This window comes from Bidens hawaiensis, unplaced genomic scaffold, assembly GCF_021521415.1.
Source record: "Bidens hawaiensis isolate Kalapana, Puna unplaced genomic scaffold, B.hawaiensis_p1.1 tig00000599_1, whole genome shotgun sequence".
Lineage (NCBI taxonomy): Eukaryota > Viridiplantae > Streptophyta > Magnoliopsida > Asterales > Asteraceae > Bidens > Bidens hawaiensis.
Genome location: NW_027491036.1, coordinates 3,692,376 through 3,700,416, shown reverse-complemented (window position 1 = coordinate 3,700,416; position 8,041 = coordinate 3,692,376). Strand labels below are relative to the sequence as shown.

The window sequence follows — 8,041 nt, the reverse complement described above, 5'->3', positions numbered from 1 at the left end:
ATGGACACCATCATGGAATCTCAAGCCGACACCTCCGATAACCCAAACAACGCTTCCTCCGGCGATGACAACACCTCTCTCGAAAACACCCATCTCTTACCCGTACCCACAATCTCCAATCCCGATTCTACCCTTCAAACCACCAGCGATTTGGTTGAGATTCCGGCCACCAGTGATGCCGCCGTACCCGCCCCTAAGAAACGTCGCCGGACAAAGAAACAGTTCCCGGAGATGATACTCTCAGCCGACGGCCTCCGCCCCGACGATGCTTACGCCTTCGAAGACGACATCGAAACCCTAACGGCCCGCCGCCGCCGGAGGGTCTCGTCGGATCTTGACCTTGAAAACCTCATCGCGATTTCCGTTGGGTTTCCTGTCGATTCGTTAACTGAAGATGAAATCGAGGCTAATGTTGTTAGAACAATCGGTGGGACCGAGCAGTCCAACTATATTGTTGTTCGGAACCATATACTCGCGCTGTGGCGGTCAAATGTTGATGTCTGGCTGACCAGAGAACACGCGCTTGACTCGATACGAGCTGAACACACTCACCTGGTTGACTCGGCGTACTCGTTTTTACTGGAACATGGTTATATTAACTTTGGACTCTCGCCCGCCGTGAAAGCCGCGAAATTGAATCCACCGGGGGGTCTATTTAGAGGTAACGTTATTGTGATAGGCGCTGGACTTGCCGGATTGGTTGCGGCTCGACAGTTGGTTTTTTTAGGATTTAAGGTGGTTGTTCTAGAGGGTAGGGCGCGCCCGGGTGGACGTGTACGGACTAAGAAAATGTCGGGCGGGGATTGCGTTGCGGCTGCGGATTTAGGTGGGAGCGTGTTGACGGGAATTAACGGGAATCCGCTTGGAGTCCTGGCCCGGCAGCTCGGGTTTGCGCTTCATAAGGTTAGAGATATCTGCCCGCTTTATTTACCTAACGGAGACACTGTGAACCCTGAGATTGATTCAAAAGTTGAGGTTTTGTTTAATAAGTTGTTGGACAGGGTTTGTAAGCTTAGACAGTCGATGATGGAGGAAGCCAAGTCCGTTGATGTTCCGTTAGGTACGGCTTTAGAGGCTTTTAGGAATGTTTATAAAGTAGCTGAAGAAGATCCGCAGGAGAAGATGTTGCTAGATTGGCATCTAGCGAATCTAGAGTATGCGAATGCGACATTAATGTCGAATCTGTCGATGGTGTTTTGGGATCAGGATGATCCGTTTGAGATGGGCGGCGATCATTGTTTTATTCCGGGAGGGAACGATAGGTTTATTAGAGCGTTGGCTGAAAGTCTTCCGATTTTTTATAATCAGACGGTCAAGACCCTAAAGTATGGGTCTGATGGTGTGTTGATCAACGCCAATGGGAAAGATTACAATGCTGATATGGTTCTTTGCACGGTCCCGCTAGGCGTGCTCAAGAAACAAACGATTGAATTCATACCCGATCTTCCTCAACGAAAGAAAGATGCAATAGAAAGATTGGGGTTTGGGCTATTGAACAAAGTTGCAATTTTGTTTCCTTACGATTTCTGGGGAGGTGAAATCGATACATTTGGGCGTTTGTCGGATAAAACCGATAAGAGAGGTGAGTTCTTTTTGTTCTATAGTTATTCGTCTGTATCGGGTGGGCCCCTTTTGATAGCTTTGGTGGCGGGTGAGGCTGCAATCGGGTTTGAACAAATGTCTCCGGTGGCATCAGTGAACAAGGTTATGGAGATCTTGAGGGGGATTTTTAACCCGAAAGGGATTGCTGTGCCTGACCCTCTTCAGGCCATATGCACGCGGTGGGGCCAAGATGAGTTCAGTTACGGGTCGTATTCGTATGTGGGGATCGGTGCGTCGGGAAATGATTATGATGTTCTTGCTGAAAGTATTGGTGGTAGGCTTTTCTTTGCTGGTGAAGCAACTAATAGGTTGTATCCTGCAACAATGCATGGGGCTTTTCTTAGTGGGTTGAGAGAGGCTGCAAATATGTTGAGGATGGATAAAAGAAGGAAGTCAAAGTCAACCTAGTGAATTGATTGCTTTTGTTGTAGGATGGATGGATGGATGGATGATAATCAGGTGATGGTTGGTTGTTAAAATTGTTTATGAATGTAGAATCAGGAAGTTAGCTTTGGGTTTAACCATAATTTTATATGATTTTGACCCTTATTTAATACATTTATTATGGTTATAATAAGTTGAATGCTTATGAAGTGTTATATTCTGATTGTATTGTTTTATTGATTACATAACTTGTTGATTTTCGTAGCTTTAGGGGCTTCAAGGACCAATTTGTATCACAAGGACCATTTTGTCCTTTTTAAGTTTCAATCTCAAATTAGAAGCACACACTCACTCAAATTAGTCAATTAATTAATCGAAATATATTAGAAACACATGTTATATATAGGGAGTATTAGGATTAGCTTCTATGAATTTAACTGGAATTATAAAGCCTAGCTCTTTAGGGCAGAGAACTCATCACTGTCTCGGCTGTGCTACCGGAGGCTTTGGAGAAGTTGGAATAGAGAGCACTCGTTTTGGGGTGGGCTTACTTATATGTTTTCTGCAGTTATCTGATCCGCACTTGGCTAATTGGTACACCAGAGATGTGTCCTTACTAGGGGTGTTCAAAAGAATCCGAATTATCCGACAATCCGTATCCGAACTATCCGGAATTTCGGATATCCAAAATTTCGGATATCCGAAAATTCGGATTCGGATATCAATTCTGAGATTTTTCGGATAGTTCAGATATCCGAACTATCCGAAATAATAAATTTAGTTATTTTTAATTAATCGTTTATTATTCTAAACAACTATAACATATTAAAAACCCTAAACTAAAATATCATGTCCACTTTGAACGCCGCTATCCATCATCGACATCGAAACTTCATCTCCGTCACCGGTCTTTGACACCATCGCCGGTGTCTTTGACGTCACCATCTCCGTCGCCGGTGGTACCGGTAAGTGGTACCTGTGTTCCAACTTCCAAGCGGCTAGCAAATTGGTAACTATGTTTCTTTGATATGCAAGTTGATCCCAAATATTTGATTCAATTGAAGTGCCATGACTGTGTGGAATCAAATCTTCAAGCAGTTAATGGATTAATGATGATGATGAAGGTGAATTTTTGGGGGGCATGAGTCGGAGTAAGAATATGATGAGATGTGAGGTTGTGATTTGTGAACACTGAACAATAATTTTGAGCATCTTCATCCTTTTTTTTTTTAAATTTTCGGATATCCGTTTAACTATCCGAACGGATATCCGAAATTTCGGATATCCGAAGTTTCGGATTCGGATAGTGATTTTCACTATCCGAAAGGTTCAGATATCCGAAAGTTCGGATATCCGGTTTTGAACAGCCCTGGTCCTTACCGCACCTCTCGTACTAGGGAAAGGTTCTCTCAGTGCTCTAACGCTTGGTAGTTGTTGCCTAGAAGCAGGCAGTTGTAGCTTTTTAGTTATATTTAAGTGTTTGGCAAAGTAGTTGTAGCTTTTATTAAAACTATCCGGGTGCCCACGCGGTTCGGTGGAGATGGGGGCACAACCCGACATTAACCGCATAATCATTGTCGGTACATGCGTCAAATGATGACAATACACACATAACCCGAATGTAGACATGCAATTCGTGCAAAGCCAATACGTGTGTAACCGATGGTGAAAATGAATAAGCAAAGCTGAAATATAAAGTAATTTCAAATAAATAAATTTTTAAACCAACACTGTTCTAATATAAAACTTGTTTTTGACCTGACCCCTTTTGACTTGAAACCGTGCCGACACGAATCGAACTAAATTAACCATTTTTTGTATCGACTCGTCCCGACCTTAATTTGGTCTTACACATGACCTGAGCTTGCCTTACTCGACGTGTTGCGGATCCTAACGAGCAATCACGTAATATGTTAGTTATTTAAAGTTAAAGAAATATGACAATACCATACTTAAATTAAAGAAAATAAAATAAAATGCTCGTTTTTATGATGTAAATCTTATAAAAAAATATTAATGGGTGAAAAAGTTATGATATCTTAAAAGGTCATGGGATAGTTGGTTTTAAATAAAGATTAATTAACAAAAGTTGATGGAAGTACAAGTACCAAACTTGTAGCCTTTTACAAACGTTAGTAGTAGTAGTAACATTTCAATATGGAGCTTTTTCTCCTAACATAAAAGTTTCTAACTCTTTCAACCAAACAAAACTTTTTATTGAGTGAATTTTTTATTAAAAGCTTGAAGTTAGAAGCTCTTAAAAACTTCTTACCAAACATACCCTAAGTGTTTTTGTTGAATGGGAGGAAAGAGATCGTTGAGGCAGAGGGAAGAGGGTCTTGTGTTGTTTTGGTGTAGAAACGGTTAAAACCAAGTTATAGAAGAAGATATATGTTAGTGTTGAGTAGACATGAGCTCATGTAGTCGGTTTTCATTCCACTTATTAATGATGATCTAATCTGCGTATTTAGAAATTTCGCGTCTTCAATTTATTGTACTTTTGAAGGATATCGATGATTTGTAGATTAAGCTACTGTATTCCATAAGACAAGGCGGTATAGAAGCCGCTCATTACCATCCCAGTCATGTCTCCACATGTCGACGCATCCATCGTTGCTTCTCCTATTTATCTTTGCATTCGTCGTTGTGTGGGAATCTTCAGGCTCGTGGTCTTCTTCCTTACCGCTATGTGACCATCGTGGGAGCTCCATCATAACCAATAATAGCAACGCGGCATCCATAGTTCTATACTGCATAATAAAAACGCTTCCATATCTGTAAAGCCTAAATTTTGTGTCTACATATCTAATATAAGATTTTCTTTAATCAGGGTTATAACAAAAAAGATAAGTGTAGGGATGGAACAGCTGAGTCACGACCTTTATGTTTATTATTTGCTGTTAATTATTCATGTTTTATTTTATATATTTGTCGGTTTGGTGAAATACTTTAATTGCATTATATCTATCAAATGGTTGATTTGATAAGACAAATTATTAGATACGATTTGTAGAATTTTTGTTGCTTCCGTTCATGTGTGAGAGAGAATGAGGTACCGTTTGTTGACCACATTCGGGGTTGGATGACATTTATGAAAGAAGATGTTGGCATCCGAATTCATACGCATGTTATCAGCTAAGTTTTTTCCATTATCTAGCTTGTACTTTTTTATTTTTTGTTGGATTGTTTTTTATATTCCGACTTTATTTTAATTTTAAGTCGTTCTTATTCTTGCATTGAGAATAATGCAAAATTTAAGTATAGGGATACGACATATAAGTCGTAGTTAATTAAGTCTTATATTTAATAAAAAAAATTAAAAAAAAAGATAGAGTTTTACATATTTCTCCAATCATAAACATCAATTACATATTTCTCATTTTTTTGTATAAAATTACCAATTTATCCTTGTTGAATTTAAAAAAACCTACAATTATAATAAACAAAAATGTATTTGTGTCACGCGTCATTTAATTAGCCTACTTTTCTCAATTTGTGCCACATGTTAGTTTTTAGCCAGCCCTTTTATTAAATTAAAATCACATCTTTTAAAGATCCCGTTAATTTAGCCCATCTAATTAATCAGACACGGTTCCTCCGCAATCCAAATTTAATACGCAGAATTTCTATAACTCAGTTAGTTTTCTATATTATTTCACATCCTCTCACACTATTTTCTTTGTATATGATTTTTAGGGTTTAACGAGCGCAGCTAATCTGAATTGTGTCTCAATCTTCATAAGGCAAACGATTCGTTTAATTCTGATTACAATATTACATTGCTTAGAAGGATTTGGTTACAATTGCTTTAGATTTTGTTTCTTGATTATTGAGATTGATTTTCGATTTCAGGGGTTTAACTGCAACTCAAATAGATCGACGATGATCGAAATCGACTCTCAGTCTTTGGAAGTTTAACCCTGTTTATAAGTCTGATTATGTTTTGTTACAAGATTCTATTAGTATTTCGGTTTCTTTTCTTGCTTGATGATACAAAGTGATTAGCTCTTGATGTATTATATTCAATGTTGTAAAACTCGTTATGCGGTCCCTAGGCGGCCGACCCCCTTGTAGGGAGTACTCGGCTTGTACTCAGACATGATAAATTAACATAAAATAATTATTGGATATTATATATATGTCAAAATAAGCATAATTCATATCAAAATAAGCATAATTCATATGAAAAAAAAACATAATTCAAAAAATTCATGTTTGGTTGTTATTTTTAATTTTTTACTAAAAATTAAAAAATAAAAAAAATTTGTGGCCGAGTTGACCTTGAAGGCCGAGTAATCCCGAGTACTCCGACTTTTGACCGAGTTGGAACTTGGCGAGTAATAGTGACCGAGTTGGAAAAAGGCGGCAATGTTGATGTCCGTGGGCCCTGGAATCGCCGCTTCCAAGGCCTTGAAATCCGACTTTTACAACACTTATTATAATAGTAGATTAAAGATTAAAGATTTTATTCGTATGATTAAAGATTTTGTTAGGTTAGGCAAGATTAAAGATATTATTCGTGTGATTATTAAAGATTAAAAATTTTAGGTTATGTTTTGGAGAAATTAGCGTTTGGTAATTCCTATAACGATTTGAATATAAACTTTGGTAATTCCTATAACTATTCAAGAATTGATTAATCATTATGTTTTTTTAGCATTGATGCTCTTTATTTGTGATCGTATATGAATATGGCTTGAAATTCTGTATAGCTATTCCTTTTTTCATTTGTTGTGTTTATATCCAGTGTTATGTTATATCAAATCCACATTAAACTGCATTGATGCTCCCTTTAATGTGACTCTTGAATTTCATTCTTAAAAGTTATTTCTTTGTAAATGTTTATTTAATTTAACTTTCATGTGCACATATTTTGGTTTTTATTCATAACACATTAGCAATTCTATCTTATCATGTCCTAACTACATGAACATGGTTACATGATCCTTTTAGTTTGATTTTTTCTTAACATGGTTATATTCCTAAATTACAGACACAATGGCTCCAAGGTTTTTTTAGGGTTATTCATCATCCTAAATCAAATTTTATGGTAAACATGTTAATAACTATATAATCAAAAGCATGAAGATTCTTTTTAGGCCTCAATATATAACTGCTCAAATAAGCTTTAATTTAATTTTACAAATTGATGTATAAATTGGTGTTTATCGCTTAATTTGTAGCAATATTGCATGACTAATTATCATGGATTAGCCCGGATCTAGGTTTAAACAATATATTTTTTGAGAAAAAAATAGGGATTGAGTGTTAGTTTGGGGGACTCCACCCACCTTTATTGAGATAGCATCGTTATTGTTATAGTGCCATTTTGCTAGAGAGAGATGTCTTAAAATATAACACGGCCATGCTTCATTTTGGTCTAGCTTTGCAGTTAAGGCTTTCTGCAACTGATGTGGCTACCATATATGTCAGGTTTTATTCTCTTCTCTTTCTAATTTAAGTTTGTTGTTAATATGGCAAAATGGACGGACCAAACAGTTGGGTAGTGGTCAGTTGACCGAAAACACTTTGTGGGTATTTTGATTGAATAGTGTTTTAGATAAACTGGCTGCGGAGGTTTTATTATATGGTTTATATTGCTCAGGCTTCTATTGAGAGGTTTCGGGTACCCGAGGAATTTAAAGATAACATTTAGAGCACGAATGCAACTGAATTCTGTAAAATACTCACATCAAGGGTTTCTATACAACAAGTTCTTTAAGTGGTGGTATACATGTAATTTTGAAATTGATAATACAATCCTTCAGTTCAATATTTTTATCTTTTAACACACATTTTTAGTATAATCCTTTATGAAATAAATAAAAACATGGTTGTGGCACTTACACCTAATTGGACTATCTTTGTGTCACTTGAAACCATAAAATTCATAAAAGAAACTATCTAACACCGCATTGCTCTAGCGAAAAATCAAAGAGAAACCATGTATAAAATGTTGTGCATCAAACTTATGGTGTTGCATTACTATTCAATTTTCAAAATAATTAATATTATCAATGCTGGTTTTCCCAATTCAAAACAGGTTTTTCTGATT

At 37.0% G+C, this 8,041-nt stretch overlaps 1 pseudogene; it reads left to right on the top strand.

Moving 5' to 3' along the window:
• Positions 1-2,195, top strand: LOC143636925 (lysine-specific histone demethylase 1 homolog 1 pseudogene; annotated as a pseudogene).
• The last annotated feature ends 5,846 nt before the right edge of the window (positions 2,196-8,041 follow it).